Below are 19,340 nucleotides of genomic sequence, written 5' to 3' on the forward strand. Positions count from 1 at the left end.
AAGAAAACAACCCCTCACAATAGCATCAAAAACAATAAAATACTTAAAAATAAATTTAACCAAGGAGGAGAAAGATCTGTACCTGAAAACTACAAGACCCTGGTGAAAGAAATTGGGGACACGAACAAATAGAAAGATCTCTTATTTTATGGATCAAAAGAATTAATATTGCTAAAATGTCTATATTACTCAAAGCCACCTATAGATACAATGCAATCCCTTTCAAAATTCCAATGGCATTTTTTCACAGAAGTAGAAAACACAATCTTAAAATTTGTGGAATCACAAAAGATCCCAAATAGCCAAAGCAATCCTGAGAAAGAACAAAGCTGGAGGCATCACACTTCCTGATTTCAAACTATACTATAAAGCTATGAAACAGTATCATACCGGGGGCACCTGGGTGGCTCAGTCTGTTAAGCAGCCGACTCTTGATTTCGATTCAGGTTATGATCTCAGGGTCATGAGATTGAGCCTTGTGTCGGGCTCAACGCCCAGCGTGGAGCCTGCTTAAGATTCTCTTTGTCTCTCTCCCACTGCCCTTCCCCTCCCCTCTCCCTCTCTAAAAAATAAAAAATTTAAAAAGCCCAGCATGGTACTGGCATAAAAATAGACACAAACACCAGTGGAACAGAATAGAGAGACCAGATTTAAACCCCTGCATATATAGTCAACTAATATTTGACAAAGGAGCCACGAATACTCAATGGGGAAAGGGTGTCTTTGTAATAAATGGTGCTGGGAAACTGGATAATCACATGCAGAAGAATGAAGCCGGATCCCTATCTTATACCACCCGCAAACATGAACTCCAAATGCATTAAAGACTTAAACACAAGACCTGAAATGGTAAAACTCTCCAAAGAAAACGTAGGGGAAGCTTCCCCGATACTGCTGTTGGCAATGATTTTTTTGGATATGACACCAAAAGAACAAGCAAAAAATGCAAAAATCGGCAAGTGGGACTACAACAAACTAAAAAGCTTCCATACAGCAAAGGAAACCATCAACAAAATGAAAAGGTAACCTGTGGAACGGGAAAAAAATATTTGCAAATCATGTATCTGACAAGGGTTATTATCCAAAATATATAAAGAACTCATACAACTTAATGGGCAATAAACAATCTGATTAAAAAGTGGGCAGAGGATCTGAACAGAAATTTTTCCAAAGAAACATACACATGGCTAACAGGTACATGGAAAGAAATCACAGTGTATTAACCCTTCGGAAGCAACCAGCTGGGGAAGTGTATTAGTTTGCTGGAACGGCTGGAACTGCTGGAACAAAATACCCCAGACTACCAGGTTGGGTTGGGGGGCAAGCTTAAACAACAGAAATGTACTGTCTCACAGTGTTAGAGGCTGGAATTCAAAGGTGTCGGCAGGTTTGGTTCCTTCTGAAGCCTCTCTCCCTGGCTTGCTGAGGTCCACCTTCTTGCTGTGTCGTCACATGGGCTTCCTCTGTGCACGCGAATCTCTGGTGTCTCTCGGTGTCCTAATGCCCTGTTCTCATAAGGACACCAATCACCTTGTGGTAGGATTCACCCTAACGACCTCATTTTAACTTAATCGCTTCTCTAAAGGTCCTATCTCCAAATATAGTCACAGCCTCAGGTACTGGGGGTTGGGGCTTCAACATATGATTTTGGGGAACACAATTCAGCCCATAACAGAGAGGGTGAGCCTCTCCCTTTCTCCTCTTTACTGCATCTACTCCTCCTCCCCATCTTGTTAACTGTGGCCCCTGGCCTCCCCAGGGTAGGCGCTCTGAGCAAGTGAAGGCGGGGAGAGTGGGAAAGTTTCTCACTCACCTGCTTCTGTGGGCCTTTTCTTTGGTGCTTCTCAGAGGCCACCCCCGCCGCAGTTCCCTTGACTGGGTGAATACATCACCTCCGGGCTCACCAGTATCCTCCCTCTTCAGGCACAAGGAATCTGCGAGACCTCCACTCCTTCCGGCTAGAGTCTGTTCCCTCCACACATACCTGCCCTTGACTATTGAGAAGAGCATGCTTCTGGAATACAAACTCAAGGTGGTGGCAGCAGGACCGGGGCTCGGACAGGAGCCAGGCACAGACAGAATCCAGGTGCAGGGGAGAGCTGAGCACAGATGGTGGTGGGTGCGGGTATAGACGGGGCTGGGCCAGGTACATCTGAGAGCAGGTGGTTGGAGATACAGAAGATCGGTAGTTAAAGGCGGTAGGTATGCCGCCGTGACATTGAAGACTGCTCATGCATCGGTAGGACAGATCTCTCTGCAGAGAATTGCTCTTCCCTTCCAACCAGGAGGCACGAGCGTCGAGCCCGCAAACCTAATGACAGCAGCTAACATTTAACGAGTGCATTCTAGGTGCCAGGCACCGTGTGAAGCACTTTATATGCACACACTAACTCACTGAGTCTCCCAACTCTGTGGCGTATATTCTCTCATTACCCCACTTGACAGATGAGGGAGCTAAAGCACAGAGACGTTATGTAATAGGCCCTAGTCACACAGGGAGGAAGCATTGGAGCTGGGGTTAAACCCAGCAGTTTGCTTCCAGAGCCCATGCCTTCAACTACCCGGACTATCCTCCCTCCCAAAGGACAAGCAGTTCGAAGGAGACAGTCGCTCAGCCCTGCAGCTCGGCAGCCATATGCAGGAGGAGACGGTGGGCAGGAGAGCATGGTGGGAGCCAGGCACCGCAGCCCCCAGCTTCAGTCACGGGAGCTGTGGGGTGGGATTTGGCCCTTCTCCTCTTCTGCTTCCAGTGACAGTTCAGTGAGTGGCTGCGAGAGATTGTCCCTTACATCCTGCTTTCCTTCCACACCCAGCCCAGACTAGGTACCCACAGATCTTCGTTCAATTGAAACTTGACTTTAATTGGCCAACAGTATGCAAAACCTTGGCCAAGTCACCCTCCTCTCTAGACAATGTCTTGACTTAGCAAACATAATACAACATAGGCTTCATTGCTCAGTGTTCTGTCTCCCTTTCCGTCCACTCCAGAGTTCTCAGCCCTGGCTGTTTACTAAAGCCATTGGAGGAACTCTTAAAAATACCCATGTCTGGGCCCTCAAATCAATGAAATCAGGATGGGGGTGGGGTGTTGGGTGATTCTCATGCACAGCGCAGCTGAGAAGCACAACCCCAATCTCCCCGTTACATTCATGCTCAAAGCCACATGCCAAGATCATTTATTCTCTCCTCCAGCAAGGGAAATCAGAGGTACTTTGCCACGAATGACTTCAGAGGCGCTTGCTTTTCCCCAGGCCATTTTTCCCCAGACCAGCCCTAGCTGGGATGTTCCGGGTGGGCAGGCAGACCCTCAGGCCCCTGAGTGGTCTGGCGGGCTGAGGGGGAGGCGTGGCACAAACTCGGAACATTCCTGGCCATCTGGCCCATTCAGCTCCTGCACACCGCCGTCAGCTGAGCAAGGCCCACGGCCCTGCGGAGGAACTAGAGTAAACCCTTCATCCGTCAAGTGCTTCAAAATAAGGAATGTTCCTCCAGAAACAGTGGGAGTCACAAGGAACCACGATTTCAGTTCTGGGCTCTCTGCCACCCAGAGACAAGTTGCCCTCGCACAGACCGCTGCTTGTCAAGGGCGAGGTCAGAGGTGACGTAATAGGAAGCGCCCTACGCCTGCAGACCACGTGAATGGGACGCGAAGGCCAGTGCTTCCCTACCCTCGCTCCTTGCAGCCGTGGCCAGGCCTCCCCTCTCTCTGGCCTTGTTCTCCCAATCCCTACAATGAGCAGATCGGATCCATGAGCCCTGAGACCCTCCCAGCTCCAAAGTGCTGGGATTTCTGCCTTCCCGTGGGAACACACTCATTCTGGAACAACCAGCAAGCTTCATGGGCAGTTCTTACTCTTGAGAAACTTACCCTGCGAACATGGAGAGAAATGTTCTCTGGAGAATATGAGCTCTGTGTAGCATCTTCCCTTGCCAGACGCGTGTCCCTGAAAGTAAGGGTGCGGCTCCACCGAGGCCTTGCCCAGTGTGATGAGTTCTGGGCCCCAGCTGGAAGGGAAGGTTCTGGGATTCTAGCTCGAACACTGTTCTTACCCAGAAACCTCATGAGCACAGCTGTGGCAAACCGCCACCCCCAGCATTTTAAACTATAACACTCAAAAACACACAACACTTGACAGATTCTTTTTTAATTGAGCAAGAATTAAAATATAATCAGAATAATTATCCAAAATACATAGGACTTTTTTGTTTTCAGAAGAGTTGTAGAGATAGTACGGAGTTCCCATACACCCCTCACCCAGCTTCCCAAGTGTTCACGTTGTCCGTAACTAGGGTACATGCATCAAAACTCCCTTAATGTTGGCACACACTATTGACTAATTTGTAGGCTTTATTTGGATTTCACTAATGTCCTTTTTCTAGGCCAGCATCCAGTCTAGGAGACCACCTCATTAAGGCTCCTCGGTGTCCTACCATCTGGGACAGCTTTTCAGTGCCTGCTAATCTGAATCAGGGCTTCTCAGCCCCGACTGTCCACTAGAATCACCTGGAAGGCTTTGAAGGGCACCGAGGCCAGAGCCACGCACCAATTACATCAGAATTGCTGGGCGTGGACAGAATTAGCATCATTTTTTTCTAAAGCTCCAGGTCATTCTGATATGCAGCCAGCCAGAGTTGAGATATACTGCTCTTAAAATATCAGAATTCCTACTCGTCCGGCCAAAGTTCTTTCTGGTATGGGCAAATGACTCCTTCTAAATTAATTTTTCATGACACATGAATATTTAAATACATTTCTTACATAGTGCTAACTAGTGCTTTATAACTATTTAATCAAATCAGAACATTACAGATAAAGGTTAAGTCCCTTTTAATTACCCTCCATTATGTTCTCTTCCCTTCTCTAGAGACACAGACACTCAGCCTTATGACTTTGGCTTGTACATTACAGATTTGTTTCTACGATTTGTCATGGAAATGTTAAGAAATGAAATGGTGTTGTGTGTTCCTATTCCTGATGGGATCATATATGTAACATTCTGCAGTGTGTGTTTTCACTTGCTATTATTTATTTCTAAGTTCTGGCTCTTGCAATCTCCCACTGCCGTAAGCACCCTGAGGTGCGGGAGTGGTAGGTGGTCGAGTGCTGGGTGCTGGGTAAATAAACATGGCGCCATCTGGTCTCCTGCCGGTGTCTATGTGAGAGGAAGAATATCTAGGAGTGGAAGTGCGAGCCCTCAAAGGGCGTGGAGGTTGTGTGTTTTTTGTTGTTGTTGATATTATCTTATTCTCATCCTAACCAGCTTTCCTGGTTAAGTCTCAATTTCTTCTGCCAGGAGCAGTGTACAAGAGCGCCAATTTTCCCTGCATCTTTGCCAACACTAGATTTATTAAACTTCTTAATGTTTGCCAACAAAGAGATGATGAATGTTGTATCGTTCATTTAATTGGCATTCAACTATTTTTTAAAAACTGTTTTATAAATAAACAAAAATATTTTTAAAATATCAAATAGAACTAGTTTAATAAAACACCAGAGTTGAAAGACACCTCAGTGATCATATAGTTCAACCCCTTTGTTTAAAGAATCTTTTTATTGGGTATAAATAATACATGGACACACTATTGTGGTAAAAATTGAAAATAAATTCTAATATGTTGAATAAAAAAAGTCCTCTTTTGTGTCCTCTCTGACGCCCCTACTAAGAGGTAACCTGATGTTAATGGTGGGTATTTCATGATGGCTCAGTCACTGCATAAGTACATGCATATGTAAATGCCTATAAAATAAATTGGGTGGTGACGGCATTTTACATAAAAGGGATACAACTCTCTGTATTTTTTTATAATTATAATTTTCTTTTAACAACATGTCTTAGAAATCTTTCCATACCATACACAGAAAACTCCATTTTTAACGGCTGTATAATATGCTACAGTATGGGATGTATTTGTTATTTATTGCCGTGTAACAAGTTAGCCTCGGAATTTAGCAACGAACACTTATCATCTCACACGGTTTCTGAGATCAAGAATCCAGAAACAGCTCATCCTAGTGATTCTGGATCCAAGGCTCTCAGGAATTTGTGGTTGCACTTGAGGCTGGGGCTGTAATGAATGGAAGACTTGACCAGGGTTAGAAGACCGGCGTCGAAGGTGGTACACTTACAAGGCTGTTGGCAAGAGGACTCAGTTCTTCTCTCCATGGGGCTCTCTGCAAGGCTGCTCACAACAAGCCAGCCTCGCCAGTGATGAGCGAGAGAGAGAGAACCCAATATGGAAGCTTCTGCTTTTTTATAACCTGAGCTGAAGAGTGGCATGCCATTACTTCTGCCATGTGCTATGGTCTATTGGTCGCACAGAACAACCCTGGTTCACTGTGGGAAAGGACGACCCCTGGGGGAATGCCAAGAGGTGGGATTCATTGCCGGCCACCTTGGAGGCTGACGGTCACATGGTGACCACGGGTGGTCCTCATGTCTTATAATCTCATGAAGCCCTACCATGATGTTCAAGGCCTCGGGCACGCTTCTTGATGCACATGCACTTCTCTCCTGGCCGTAGAAGGAGAATTGCTGCAATTCCTTCATTTTCCAATGGGGACGTTGAAACTGGAGAAAAGTGACTTCTCCAAGGTCACACGGCTAATCACCTGCAAGCTTCAGATTACAACTTCAGTCACCTGACTTCTAGTCCATTCCTTCTCCAGAGCTATTCTGTGGGCAAGGTAAATATGGGGCTGAGATTTCAACTAGTAACCTGAGATAAAGCCTGGTGGATAATTGCCAACAGCCAGTTCCCAGAATACCAACAAAATATATAACGGCTCATCTTGCTTTATAATTGCTAAATATATATCGCTGTGCTCAAAGGCCAGCTCAGCCAATGTGTGAATGCCTAGCCGGCCTTAGTTAAAAACAAGCTGGTGGAAACAAGAAATCATTTCCCTGCCATAATTAGCAGAAACACTGGAGTCAGACAGACCTGTGTTTGAATCCTGGATCTAGTTCTGTGACTGTGGGTGAGCCATGTAATTCCTCTGACCCTGTGTCTTCACCTGTAAAATGGGAACGTGCAGGGTACCTACTGGACAGGTTGTTCTGAGGATCACACATAATGACGTATATGATGCGCTAGCCCAGGCTCTGGCCTACTCCGTAAATGGGACTGCTATTCTCTGTTTTCTTCCTGGCTGACCACTTCAGTTATCCATCAAACATCCTGAATGAATGAACTTCATTTTCTAAAAATATATGGCACCTGCAAGGCCCACTGTAGCCCACCCCCTGCTCCTGATACTCCATTGTTTAGAGTGACCATTATTTTGTGACCTGTGCTTTCTCTTGCAAACTGTCCAGATTTTTGACAGACGGGGCAAGGTGTGGGCATGAAGTCCGGATGGAGCCCACTGAGGGCTGCCCCTCTAGCCAGCATACAGCGCTCTTCCTGCCCCGTGTGTGGGTGTTAGAGGTAAAGGCCAGTGTCCCAACAGGCACAGCCTGGGGCCCCTCACATCTGTGACTCTGGCACCAGCACAGTGCCCGGCACTTTAGAAGAGTCTGGAATGAATGAATGAATGAATGAATGAATGAATGACAAGAGATCAATTCAACCAAATCAAGTGCAATGAGATTCATCACCGAGGCCATCAGAAATCGCCGGGATTCTGATTTGAACTGTAAAAGGACTGGGGGATGTGGAGTACCTTGGCATCCTCAGCCGTCCCACAGAAGGAAGGATGGGGTCGAGGGAGGGGGTGAGTGTGGAGTTGGTTTTCTATGTGGTGAGGGTAAGGAGCCCTTGGCCCACACAGAGTAGACACTAGCTCCCAGGCAGAGTTTGAGGGAGAGACCCCTGACTGTTGACCAGCTGCTGAGCAAGTGGGCTTCTGACCACAGGCCCGCTGGATTTCCCTGAGCTTCAGCAGAGCATCTCTGGGACCTCGACTGTTCTTGGCAATCTAAAGGCCACACAAAGTTTCTGGCCAGAGCCAGACAGGGACAGAGATGTAAAGGGGAAGTGACAGATGTCCCACGCAAGTGATTCCCCAAGCCAAAGGCAGCAGGGGACAAGCACCCTCTCCCTCTCAGGATTCTGAAGGGTCAAAAGACATTCCCACAGGGAATGATGAGTTCGGTTCCCCCCGAAAACTGCCTCCTCGGTCCCGAGGAAAACCCGACCCCTGGAGGGAGGCTGGCTCGCTGGCCCATTTCCTCCTCTGCTTGGGCCAGGCCCCCATCAGCTGCTCTTGCTGGTCCGGAGGGAGGGCCCCCCTGGAGGGTGAGAAGGGCAGTGCTGGGGCCCAGCATGGCTGAGATGCCACTCCCAGCAAGGCTCCGTCTCGGGCACAACCATGACAAGCAAAGGCATGGCTAGGCTGACGCTTACATAGTACATTCTCATTCCAAACCCCTTCGCTGTTCTTCCTCAGGAAGCTTCCTGTTGCAAGATAACTGTTCTGCTTGTGATCAAACAGATTTATATTTATTTACTTTCCTTCCCTCCCAAGCTTGAGCCAGCCCAGACAGGTCAAAGAGCAGGATTCCAAGCAGCCAAGATGGTCTCTGGAGAAGTCTGGAATTTCCCTGTAGACACAGTGTGGCCGAAAAGAAGCAGGGTCACCTGGGAACCTGGACAGGGGGTTGCCAGCACCCTGGGACCCCTTAGCAAGTGGGGCGCCTCTCAGGGTGGGCAGGGGCCTCCAGCTGTTTTGGGAACCTGACCATCCATTTCCGAATCTCTGTTTTCAAGAAGCCCGAGGGTCTTACGTCCCCGGAGCATGAACCAATCCTAGAGACACTTACAACCCAAATCCACTTTCCTTCAAAACGGTGCCCAGGCTGGAGTAAGGAAAGGCGATCTGTGCGGGGTCAGTGGGTGCTTTTGCTATGCTGCAACTGGGCCTTTAGAACTGACTACAGGTCTCTTATGTGACTTCTCACAGACGTTCTACAAAGTTCCTGACAAGCCCTTATCAGATGCTGCCAGGACACAGGGGCTTCCACAGAAATGCACGTGCTGGCAACTGAAGACTGCTCCAAACTCAAGCTCACAAAATAATTTATTTTGCCAGTTTAGTTGCAAAACTTCCTAAAAACACTGCACTCAGCTTATAAGCAGCAAATAAATTGCACATCACTTGATACCCCAGGGACCACCAGACATGGACTGTGACAGTCACCTTCAGGCCTGCTAGGGACGGTGGGGCAGGTTTCCCTACACTAACATACCCCGAGGGTCGTGCTTTCCATTCTTGCTGCCATTAGCTTTTTATAGTTTTGCGACCTGCCCCTTTGTCAACCTGTCACCCTGTCACCCCACAGCCATTTCTCCACCACTTCCAGGAGAGAAGCAGGAATGTGGGACATGGGGGAGCGGCTGAGGGCGCCAGGAAGAAGGTGAGGGGCTGTGATTCTGCCCTTTGTCTTCCACCCTAGTGCGTGTGACTTCTTTACCACTCACCCCGGCTCCTCATCTGAAATTCAGGAAATTAGAAAAGAAAAGAAAATTCTGCAAGGCTCTCAGGCTTTGTAACTCCCATGAAATGCTCTAGAGCGATCTCAAACTCAGCACAACTCAAAAGATAACACTGTGCTTATCTGTTTAGCTGCCTTCCTCCTGTTGGAAAATCCCACTCCAAAGGGCAGGGACTGTGTTGGATGCATGTTCCAGGGCCTGGCAGGTAGCTGGCCTGCGGTCCCATGAGGGTGGGCACACAATGGACTGAGCACTCAAGACATGATTCTCTCCAGTTGTGAACCTCTCCTCTGTTTCTGCAGCTGGGATGCAAGTTCCCTGGGAGTGAGTGATAGATCTTTTCTTCATGGGATCTCCAAGCAGGGCTGATGGTTAGTCGGGAGGCATTGGTATGCCCAGGCCAGTGGTTAAAGTGTTGAAATACTTCTGTGCAGTTGCTGCCTGGGCCCCGGAGACCCCCACCCCCAGATTCCCAGCATCTCCTCCAGGGCCCCCACCCCGCCATCTGGCTGCTAAAAGGTGATGCCTGGCCGGGCAGGGCCTCCGCGGCTCTGCTCCAGCTCCAGCCTTTGGATTGCTCGTTACATCTCCGAATGATGGACCAGCCTGATGCAGATGATGGGGACATAGCAGACGCCTGGTAAGTGCTCTTACCGGAGAACTGCTATATGTGGGTACTGGTCCCATAGCGGACGGAGGGAGCTTGCAGCCAGGAAGTGGGCGGTGTCTGCTGCCTGACCTTGAGAAGACACGAGTATGGGATCCCCAGCAGGACAGGCCTCTATATCGCCAGGTGAAGGAAAATACAGACTTGCTGTCCTTGCTGCCCCCATCCCTGTCCATCCATCCATCCATCTGCCCATCCATCCACTGTTTGGGTACCACACTCCGGGGACATCAGCTCCAGTAAGGCCAGAGAGGTCTCGTAGTACAAGGAGGCGTGCTGGAGGATGGGCGGGGGATGGGAGAGCAGGAAGGGGGCAGACTTGGTGCTGGGGTCCCTACCCTCTGACTGACTAGCCAGGGGACCACGCCTCCCAGAGCCTGTATTTCCTCTTCTGTACAAGGGAGAGTTAAAACCTGCTTTCCAGCTTCTTGTGAGGACAGGCGAGTCTAACACAGAGTCTGACCCAGTACCCACAGGTGGGGCATGCCCTCCTGATGGAATCTTACTCTAACAAATCAGGACTTGGAAAAGGATCGAACAATACACAAGTATGTTCAGTTTGTGAAGACGCACCAAACTATACACTTAAGTATGCTATTCTGTCTGTAAAGTGTATGTCGGTAAAAAATTCAACCGCCAAGGCATCGGGAGAAAAAAGTTGAGATGCTCAAAAAACATGGCTGAGCTACATCTAAGATTTTAGTCCTAGAGAAAGTTCCTCAGATAGGTCACTTTCAACTCTGAATTTCTTCTTTCGGCACGTGAGTGTGAGGGTATAAAAACAGTCCTGGATAGACTTTTCTCCCTGAAGCAAGTGTTTAACGGGTACATTTCAGCAACAGCAGAGCTGGGAAAACCCAGTCTGTGAGGATGAGCAGAGCGATGGTAATGAGAGGAGCCAGGGGCTGGCAGAGCGAACACGGAGTCAGATGGGTGGGTGACACAGAGATCGATGCGGGCCTGGGAGGGAAGGAGGGTAAGGGAGAGTGGGAGGTCCTCCGCACGCACTCAGAGGTGGGCCCCGGCTAATTGGATCTAACGATTGATCGTTTTACTTCTGATCCAGGAAGCGAGACTGACCTTGAAGGTTCGGACACGTGTGTTTAGGCCACAGTGAAGTGGACAGCTGCGATCCCAGCCACGGTGGAATTTCTAGTGTTTCAGTGGGGCAGGGCGGGCAGCGTGGGGAGCCGGTTTCCAGGCCTTTATAGTTTACAAGGACAAGGACGAGGGCCTGGAGGACTTTCTGTTTCACAGCTGCTTCTCCCCTTCAGAATGTTCGTGTTCTTCCCATCCTGGCCAGGCTTCAGACGGGGCTCCGGGGCTGGCGTGTGGCGATGCGGGGAGTCCCCGCGTTCACCAAAGACAGCTTGTTCCTGTGAGCTTATCCGCAACTCGCTGTGTGTGTCCCACGCAAACAATGCCCTACAGAGCGCTGAGAGTGTCTCGCAGGCCCACCAAGTCTGTGAAGTCCGCCGTCTCCCCGGGAGGTCCTAACAGCTCCAGCGACACAGCACCATGTTGCCCGGAGCAAACACTCTGGGTCTTTACTTCTCGTTCAGTGGGCGGGGGCAGGTGGGCTGGCCTGTGTCAGCCAGGGTTCCTGCAGCATCTACCCGCGGAGCTGCTGCTCTGGGCCGGGTCCTCAGTTGGAGACCCCCTACCTCAAGGGTCTCAGTTGGGGGCAGCACTCAGGACAGGTGCCAAATACCTACACCCAAGACCAAAGTGGCCCCATGAGGAGAGGGTGTGCTGAGTCAAAGGGGACTCCAAGGGAGGGGTGGCATGCGACACGTGGGGTGGAAGCAGGGCACTGAATAAAGAGGGCGCGGGGGGGACTCGGAGGATGGGCTGGGCTTGGAGAGGCAGGGGTGGGGAGGGTCTTCCAGGCCAAGGCCCAGCGTAAGCAAAGGTGTCATGGGGGGCAAGGCAGATACAAGGCCAGGGCAAGGCCTGAGCTGTGTGAGGAGACCACTGTAGGCAGCCGAGCAGCGCGGGCACAGGGGGATGAATGCCAGGAGGCTCACAGGACACTCCATGTTCCCAAAGCCTGGACAGCCCGGGGATGGCAACGGGTGGAATCCCTTCCAGACACACTTCCCTTTGCAGCTCCTCCCCAGGCTTCCTTCTCTCCGGGGGGAGTGGCCCAGAGCCGGGCCAGGCCGCCCCTGTGTGTGCGGGGAATGCGGAGGGGGCTCCAGGAGACAGAAAGACTCTTCCCCGCCTCCGCGGAGAGGAAGACTTGAGTCCGCAGCAGCACCTCACGCTGCCCTCCCGCCTGGGGCCTCGGAGAAGCCTCGGCGAGAGAGGGCTCCCCCCATCCTGGGCAAAATCTTCAGAGCCATGGGTTCACCCCACCGACAGCAGCACGCAACAGCACGCTACAGCCCTCCGCTCCCGGCAGAGCTGAGCCGTCCCGCCTGATGTGCTTCCCCAGGGCAGTCAGAATCCAGAGCAGCCAGCCAATCCCCCCGCAGGCTCATTCCTCTGGGTACCAGACGGGAGGGATGGAAAGAGGTCTCCTTAAAGCAAAGAGGAACGAGAGCTGGAGACCACTCAGCTGTGGCAGCCGTGGCCTGTTGGTCCCAGTATCTGGCCCCCTCTGTTCCATGGGCCACTCAGAATAGAAACTACATGTCAGAGCATTTCTTGCAGTAGATACGGCCATGTGACTAATGTCTAGTCAATAGGTGAGTGCCACTTCGAAGACATTTTCTTAAAGGGAATGGATGTGCCTGCCTTTCTCCTTCCCTCTTCCTCCTGCCTGGTGGCTAGAATGTGGATACAATGGCTGGAACTGGAGCAGCCATATTGGACCATGAGGTAATCTTGGGATTGAAGCTATATAGAAAAGCAACAAGACAGAAGGATACCACGGCTCTTTGACCCCATGAAGCTGCTCTGCCGGCCCTAGGCCACCTACCTCTCGATATATCTATGAAAAGAAGTGGCCTTGTATTTTGTTGAGGCCATTTGCTATATTGAATCTCTCTGGTACTAACAGTCAAACTTATTACTAAATATTACACCATTTTTCAAGGTGTAAATCCAACCTCCTCCAAGAAACGTGCCTGGAATTCCACAGTCAGAACCAACCTCTCCTCCTGTACCGTTGTCCTAACATCAGTCATTTTGAATAGGAAAGCACAGTCACTGTCCTTTCACATGTATGAATTTATTCATTCCCTGTGTTCTGTGCACCAACCCTAGGTAGGTATTATTATCAGCAGGCCACAGGCGGCTCAGAGTGGTAAGTGGTTTTCTGGTTGGGCAACGCTCTTCAGTTGAAGAGCCTGTGTCCCCTCCCCTCCCCTCCCGCCCTCCCTGGAGCTCCTCTGTGGCCCAGCAGAGGCTGATTCAACTCTGATTTCCTCCAGGGTGGAGGGCCCCACCCACAGCAGGCTCTTGGAAAATTTGTACCAAATTGATTTGCTGTAAATGCAGCAAGTTCTCTTCCATCCAAAGATATTGATTTCTTCTTAACAGCAATTCTCCGTTTGACATTCTCCAAGAAAGGGATGAAAACTATAAGGAAAGCAAAGAGCTTGGTCCTTCCGGGTGCATCCGTGGCCTGCAGAGGCCAGGTGGCAAAGGCTTGGCAGAGGGGCCTGCCTCCTCCCCCCTCCTCCCCCCACCCGTCCACCCCTCCACCCCCGCCTCCCCGCCCAGGGCTGAGCTTCTGCAACAGAGTTGCAGCTGGGACAGCAAAGTGTCAGAGGAGGGACCTCTGAAGCCAGGGGCTCGAAGAGGATCCCACCCAGCTCCCCGCCTGGGGTGGGGGACATGAGGAGCCCCAGAACAGCAAAGAAAGGAGCCGTTTCCAGAGCCAGACTGTTTTTGCAAGTATGACTTCATAAAAGCTCACAGCGTTCCCCCAGGTTGGGCGGCAGGCAATTTCATCTTTCGATGGGGATAAAGAGCTGAGGAAGGAAAAAGAAAATGAAATCTTGCTGCCCTGCTACAAGGAAAAACCACTGCCCCAGATTTGCAATGACCCTACACGGGGACGGACCCAGGATTCTACTTCATGATGGAAATAGCTGTGCTCATCCCCCACATCCAACAACCGCTCTGCACTGGGTTCAAAGGCCATCAAGTCCAGCCTGCCCAACAACATTTTGAGGACTGGGGCAGGCCTTGCCCCTTTCAAAAGATGAGGAACTGGAAACCCAGCAGGGAAGTGACTTGCCCAGGGTCACACAGCACCAAAGCTAGAGCTCAGACGTCCCTCTCACTGCCTGCACCTCCTTCAGGGGATCTTGCACATGAATCTGGACAGAGCCGTCAACATCCTCTGCTCACCAGCCCGCAAAACCCTGGTGCTACCTCCTGCTGGACCCAAAAAAAAAAAACAGGGGACAGGAGAGGGTGGTTCTGGACTGAGCCCAGCCAGCTCTGCCCCTGTGAATGGGAGCCTGGGCCCCACAAATCACCCCAGGCCCATGAAGTGCTACAGCCCGGAGGGTCTGGTAGAAAGTGAGAATACTGAGGCCCACTGAAGGGATGGGACTCACCTAAGGTCACACAGCAAGAACAGTGGGAAACTCAGGGGTACAGTTGCTTCTTCATGTTGGCACTGGAGGAGGGGCATTGTCTGCACCAGACACCCCTTTTCAGGCACAGATGTAAACTGGGAATTTGGGCCCCTCTTCTGGCACGCTCCTGTTGACAAGGAGCCACTTAGGAGACCGGCTTCCCTGGGGAGACAGTACTATGCTCCCTACTCGGCTACTCCCCCGCCCTCCCCTGGAAAGTCCTAGCTATCTCCTCAAGACCCTACCCAGATGCCACTTTCTCCAAGGGGCTGCCACTCAGCCTCCGTCCCCCACGCTCCTCCACTACCTGGGACACCCTGTCTGCGCCTTGCATGGCCCTTGTTTGTATCACATAGAATCACTGACCCAGGTCTTAGCCCTCTGGCTCTTGGGTGCTCTGCAGGGCATGACCCCCAATGACCCCCATGCCTGGGTCCCCCAGGTTCCTTGGGTCGAGTGAGGGAAGTCACAGTGGCTCCCTGGTGGAATGAGGTGAGCCAGGGCTGTGGGACGCCGGGCCAGACTCTGCTCAGTGCCCGTGGTCGCGTGCTCTGGGCCTGGGCGGCAGGCCCTAGGAGGGCAGTCTTGAAGTCCGGAGGAATGGGGAGGGCAGGCCAGCCTCCCAGCGGTGCTCGAGGCCAGGCCATTCCCTGAGAGGTTTGCCAGACCGAGGGAAAGGGTCCATGAAAAAACCCCAGGGTCAGCATTCCAGGGACTGTAGCTGCAACCCCTCCCTTTTTTAAATTTTATGTATTTGAGAGAGAGAGTCCATGTGCATGATGGGGGGAGGGGCAGAGGGAGAGAGAGAAGCAGACTCACCGCTAAGCAGGGAGCCCAAGGACACGGGCTTGATGAGGGACTCGATCCCAGGGTCCCGAGATCATGACCTGAGCTGAAGGCGGACGCTCAACCGACTGAGCCACCCAGGCGCCCCTAGCTGCAGCCCAGTGGGGAAGGCTTCAGATGCCCTAGGAAAGGCCCTTCCACCCCATTCTTCCAAGGAGAGGTGCCAGCCAGACCCCATTACCCCCACATGGGCCTTCCTGAGCTGCCCTGAAATTTGTCCCGGGGTGGTGGGCTTTGCCCCAGTGGCCACCACCTTGTCTGGTCATGGCGTGTCCAGACACTGAGCAGTGGAATGCCCTCCCCAAAACCTATGGCCCCTCTGGGCTTCCACCTGCCCACTACTCTTGATAGATATATGTGTGTAATTTAAATAAAGAGTATAATAAAGCCAACCACAATGAGTAATGTTAAAACTAATGAGGGCCATATGTCAAAAGGAGCATTTTCCCTCTTATGTCTTCAAGGAGTCACTGTCCATGTGAGGGCCAGAGGGCTGGCCACTCAGCAATCCGGGAACTGGAGAGCCAACTTGGGGCGGGCACCCCCCCCAACCCTCCCCCTCAGCCCTTCTCTGCCCTCCCAGATGATTCCAAATGCAAGTTTAAAAGGCTGTGAAAATGCTTGAAATGCTGGGCCACGCCACCTAGATTAAAGAGGTTGTTGATTAAATTTTATATTATCTTCAACCCACAGCTTCCTCAAAGGTGGCTCCCAGGACCACAGCATCTAAATGCCTTTGAACATGAACTTTACTCCTTAGGTTTCCCCTTCATGGTGTTTCAGCAGGATTTCTGCAACAGCATCCTTACCGCTCGGCCCTCCCCAGCCCTGCACCCCTTTTGGAACCACCTCCCCTGCCACCAGAGAGACCTTTCTGAAATTCTAGTGGGGCCTTCACTCCTCGCCAGACCCTCCTGTGGCTCTCCTGGCCTCCGGAGCAGACTCTCAGCCCCCATTACACAGCAGGATGAGCTGGGAACTGAACAACACATCCTTGCTGGAGCCCCGCCCAGACCAAATCAATCAGAATTTGGCGGAAGGACACTGGTCCTCTTTTTAAAAGCCCCTAGGTAATTCAAACATGCAACCTGGGTCTAGAGCCACTGGTCTCAAGGGTAAAGTAGAGGGAAAGCTCCTCTACAGCTGAACGCCAGCTAACAAATCCAGAAGGAATTAGAGGAGTCGATCACCATTTGCCACCGATGATAGATAGATCTGACACCAGCCCAGCAAGTCAACGAAGGCTACAAGCACTGGGGGAGAGGCCGTGGGGGAACAGGACATTCGCACAGTCCCCACACATTAATTATTATTTACAAAGGGGAAAGGAGACCTTTCCATTAGAGCGAGTTGGCTGATTCACCTTAACCAAGTTATTCAAGTCAGCACCACCCAATGTGGGACCCGCTCACATCACTTGCCTCCAGACGTGATACGAAGGTAAGGACACGACACCAGCTATGTTCGCGTGGATCTAACTGGAAGAATCCAGACCGTGGGCCTTCTACCAAAACAGTGGGCCCGGAAGGTGGTGAGTTCAAGGAGCAGGGCCTCGCACCGGCACCCAGGACCGCGGTGTAAGCCCTGGGAGCGTGCAGAAGCCACAGGGTGCGGGCCAGGGGAGGCAGGGCAGCTGACCTCAGAGCTCTTCCGGGATGCCCTGGCTCCCTCAAAAAGGGTGTCTTAGGGACGCCTGGGTGGCTCAGCTGGTTAAGCGTCTGCCTTCAGCTCAGGTCATGATCCCAGGGTCCTGGGCTCGAGCCCCGCGTCGGGCTCCCTGCTGGGCGGGGAGTCTGCTTCTCCCTCTCCCCCTCCCCCTGCTTGTGTTCCTGTGCTCGCTCTCTCTCTCTCTCTGTCAAATAAATAAATAAAATCTTAAAAAAAAAAAAAAGGTGTCTTAGAGGCCTCCAAGAGTGAGTGGTTAGGCTGTGGGGTTCTGGGTCTGGGCCAGCCTCCCCTCAGGGACAGGCGTGGACCCCAAGGCTGCTGGATGAACTTGAGCAGCCAACCCAAAGCACGCCAAAGCTCCACACATGTCCTCCAACCCACTTGCCCACCCCAGCTGTTGGCTAGCCGAGGAAGATGAAACTGACCTAGAAGCTTTCTAAAGTGGCCCTTTGTTCCCATCCCCATGTGCCTTCCCCCCAAAATTCTGATGTCCGGGATTTGGGAAGAGGAAAATCTGATGCACTCACATTCAGGTCAGCCAGCATTGGGCCTTCACAAGCTTTGTGTTTTGCTCACATTCTTTTGGTCTCCTCAGATCTCTTTCTTATGCTGCCTTTATAATTATTCCCTGCATGGAAACACTATAAGGGCTAGATAGGTACTTTCCTTACATAGGAGAGGGTATGCTCGGACCCATGTCCTGGCTGAGGACAGAGTGCAAGGGAAAAGGAGGCCAATTTAACGGAGCCCTGTGGCGACGTGGAAGCAGGTACCTGCACCAGCACCCAACAAGCCTGACCTCCCTTGCTGGTGGGCTGGGTGGCCCGGGCCTAGGGCGGAGGGATGGAGATGCAGAGCCTGGCCCGTACTCAGGACGTGGAGCGGCCTGTCCTGGACAGAGGGCACTGGAGTTGGAGTCGGAAACCCAGTTCTGCCTCAGCTTCTGGCTTTCAGATCCTGAAGGGATCATTTCTCTCCTCTGCTTTCTCTGTTGGTGAGGCAAGAAGCTTGGGCCAGCCAGGTAAAATATAGATTAGAATAGAATAGAATAGAAGAGAATACTTATATTTTATTGGTTATTTTTATTATATATTTTATTACATATTTTATTATATACTATATTCTATATAATCACATGATTTATATCACATATTATTATTATTTTTTAAAGATTTTATTTATTTATTTGAGAGAGAGAGAATGAGAGAGAGCACATGAGAGGGGGGAGGGCCAGAGGGAGAAGCAGGCTCCCTGCTGAGCAGGGAGCCCGATGCGGGACTCGATCCCGGGACTCCAGGATCATGACCTGAGCCGAAGGCAGTCGCTCAACCAACTGAGCCACCCAGGCGCCCTATATCACATATTATTTATAAGTTATATCATATACGATAATAATCGTATTATTTATAATATATATGATTGCAGGTAGTATATGTAATATACATTATTATATGATATATGATATTATATTGGTGCTCTCTGGCTTTAAATTCTGTGTTTTTTATTCTATGTCAGTTTCTTCTGAGCCCCTTGGCCCCGGCCCAGCTTCTGGTCTTGGGGAACAACTCACGCAGGGAGGCCCCCACCCACCACATGAAACCTAGCGGCCGTCTTGCTCTCCCGGGGGAGGCTGGCCCCCTGGGAGGGAAACACAACTCCTAAACACAACACAACTCCGAAAGACCTGCAGGTCATGCAGGACTTTCCTTTCTGGGTGGGTGCGGAGAGGACCACACATGACCCGGAAAGCCGCCTCAAGGCCCTTCTCCCCCACCTACTTCCCCAAGGCTCCCAAGGGGCAGGGGCCGTGCCTCCCAGTCTGTCCCCGCCTCCGGCAGTCCCGCATGCCCCTCCCAACAGCCCCCCTCCCCCGCACTTCCTCGCTCCGCCCCTCTGGCCGCTAGGTCTTTATTTAGCAGGGCGCCGATCTTTCTTACGTAAGGTGTGTCCCTGGGTTTCCTCTGCCCCGTGAGCCGGATTGGACTAGCTCCGCTGCCCCTGGAAAGCAGGGAAAGAGGCAGGCCGGGGACCTCAGTACTTGTGCCCTCTCACGGGTGCTCAAGCCAGCAAGGGGCAGGCTCCGGCAGCGACAGCGTGCACCTGCTCCGCCCTGCCTCCTCCTACCCCCCCCAGCCCCGCCTCCGGCCCCCTCCCCCGCCTCGGGCCCCCCTTCCTCCGGCCCCCCTTCC

General features: G+C 51.5%; 1 long non-coding RNA gene across 1 annotated transcript; it reads right to left on the reverse strand.

Moving 5' to 3' along the window:
* Window positions 1-12,612: 12,612 nt before the first annotated feature.
* Window positions 12,613-19,243, reverse strand: LOC145723626 (uncharacterized). The gene is made up of 4 exons (XR_014148868.1): window positions 19,089-19,243; window positions 14,617-14,764; window positions 13,968-14,022; window positions 12,613-13,627 (listed from the first exon to the last, which is right to left on the reverse strand). It is a non-coding gene; the product is annotated as an uncharacterized LOC145723626 (long non-coding RNA).
* Between the last annotated feature and the right edge of the window lie 97 nt (window positions 19,244-19,340).

This window comes from Leptonychotes weddellii, chromosome 1 (genome assembly GCF_054177405.1).
Source record: "Leptonychotes weddellii isolate Sample4059 chromosome 1, ASM5417740v2, whole genome shotgun sequence".
NCBI lineage: Eukaryota > Metazoa > Chordata > Mammalia > Carnivora > Phocidae > Leptonychotes > Leptonychotes weddellii.